This window comes from Aotus nancymaae, unplaced genomic scaffold, assembly GCF_030222135.1.
Source record: "Aotus nancymaae isolate 86718 unplaced genomic scaffold, 86718_ANA_hifiasm-v0.15.2.pri h1tg000065l, whole genome shotgun sequence".
Classification (NCBI taxonomy): domain Eukaryota; kingdom Metazoa; phylum Chordata; class Mammalia; order Primates; family Aotidae; genus Aotus; species Aotus nancymaae.
The window spans coordinates 4,819,798-4,822,262 of NW_026988480.1; positions in this window are offsets into that span (position 1 = coordinate 4,819,798).

The window sequence follows — 2,465 nt, forward strand, 5'->3', positions numbered from 1 at the left end:
AGCCTCACATCTTTAACCACCTGGTCATATTCATTGCTTATAGAACCATAAGGTCACAATTAATCCTGCTGCTGAAACCCCAAATGTCCTTAGCTCGTAAGCTCTATCGTAAGCCTGTAAATCAACTTGTACCCCTAAAAATCTCCCCTCCGAAAAAAACCTCAACTGCAGAGCCCCTTCTGCGCCTCATTTCAGCAGGAAGTAGTTAAAACGGATCAAGGCCCCGATTCCAACAGAAGTTAAACTTTCCTGTTCAGAGGAGGAATGAGGAGGGAATGAAGGAATGTGTTGTCTTTCCGGGTCCATGAGGGGGCGTAACTTTAAGAGCAAGAATTTCCCAGCGCCATGCCCCTCTCCCATCTCTCTCCATCCGGGAGATTCAACAGTTTATGTTTGAATTTCGCGGGCGCAGGAAGAAACTAAAAGTCAATCACTCCAGCGGAAGTTCTAAGGAACTCCTTTCACTGGCCCAGGGTTTTAGAGAAGGTGGGGGTTTCTCCCAGGATAAAAGTCCGTCCTCCATCATCTGCGCCAGATTTCCAACTTTCTGGAATCTCCTCTTACACGGTGAGAGCTCCCTCCGGGATTTCCCCTCTAGAATCCCCTTCCACGCTCTTCGTGGAAGCCTTTCTCTTCTCCTTTCCTTCTCTTTTCTCTACCTAAATAAAATCACCTTTCTGCAACACTGTTTTAGGTCCAAAATTTTACTTTGCAAGCATACGGTGCTGCTAAAGCGGCCCCACCGCTTATTCTTTAAAAGGTTGGCGGCTAAAACCCACAACATCCAAGAAGAAACCCGGTTACACGGCAGAAAGGCTGACAATTAAATTCTAAAGTTCCCGAAGCTACCCTCAGGGGACGTGCCAGTGAACTCAGAGTGGGCACCACTGGAAAAGGCCCATGGAGGGCTCGGGCCCCAGGCAGGCTGCGGGCAGCCTCCAGCGCAGCACCACGACTGGCAGGCTCTGTCCCCAGGGTGTTGTAGACCATGCTCAGGGCTGGAGGCAGTGCACCCCTGTCGCCTCAGTCTCACTCCCTGCCCGAGGCCCACCAGCCACCTGCTGCTCACCAAAGGGAAAGGAAGACGGTCGATTCGGCATGTCCAGGTTAACACAGCTGTTTCATGGCAAAGCCAGGCCAGCACCTGGTCTTCCACTGGCCTGCCTGAGTTCTTCCCAGTGCCCTCCATCCCCTCTCCTTGCAGCTGAGGTCTGCGCTGAATCATCCTTTGCAGAACCTAATAGTGGCCTTCAAAGTCACATTAAACCTATGGCCAGGTAACTCAGCAAAGGGACTGTGTGGCACCTCTTCATCTTGCCAACCCAGATACCCCTGGCAGGACACCCTCCAGCTCTGCCTCCTGACCCCACTCACCCCTCTGCTCATTTGCAAAATGGGGCTGCTAATACCAACTCTCTCCATCTCCCAGGCCAGGCGGAAGGAAGAGGATAGGTGTGAAGTCCAGCTGTAACGCATCACAGCTTGGTTAAGGGAAAGTTTTAGAATTAATGTAAGAAGTAATGAGTGGATCACTTTGTCTTTGATCAGGAATCAAGTGACTGAAGGAAGCATTGGGACAGTGAGTCTCCGGACTGAGGACTCCAGTGTCATGGCACGCCAGGCTGTCCCCCTGAAGAGCTGAGTCCTTGTCACTCCCCGGCTAGCAAGCATATAAGAAATGGAAGCAGGAAATTCACAGAAGAAAAACTACACATGGCTAAGGAATATGTCCATATAATTTTTTTAATTACACAGAAAATATAGGCATAACTAGTTGTGCATGAGTTGCCTTCTCTAGCTTTTTGTAGTCATCGATTAATTCTCCCTTTCAGATTTCACAAATCTCAAACTACTTTATTTTTATAGAACGAGATCCTTTCTTGATAGAGGCTTTTGCAATCTGGTCATAACCTGCAGTAACAAATGCATTCTATCTTATGACCCAGTACACATACACATATACATAATCGAAAGGTTCAGAAAGCAGTATTTTAATCATTAGGCGCAATGTCTCCTGTTTTCTATTTTATTCTGTTCTCTTGTATTTTTTTTAAAGTCTGGTTATGAGACCTGCAAAACTGATTCCATGACCCTACCAATAGTCTGAGGCCAGTGATTTGAGACCTTTGAGAGAACAGTTGTAGGACTGACACTGCCTAATTTAAAGACTTACTACAGCTGGGTGGGAGTCTCATGCCTGTAATCCCAGCACTTTAGGAGGCTGAGGCGGGTGGATCTCCTGAGGTCAGGAGTTTGAGACCAGCCTGGCCAACATGGTGAAACCCCATCTCTACTAAAAGTACAAAAATTAGGCAGGTGTAGTGATGCATGCCTGTAATCTCCGCTACTCGGGAGGCTGAGCCAGGAGAATTGTTTGAACCAGGGAGGTGGAGGTTGCAGTGAGCTGAGATAGCACCACTGTACTCCAAGCCTGGGCAACAGAGCAAGACTCTGTCTCAAATAAA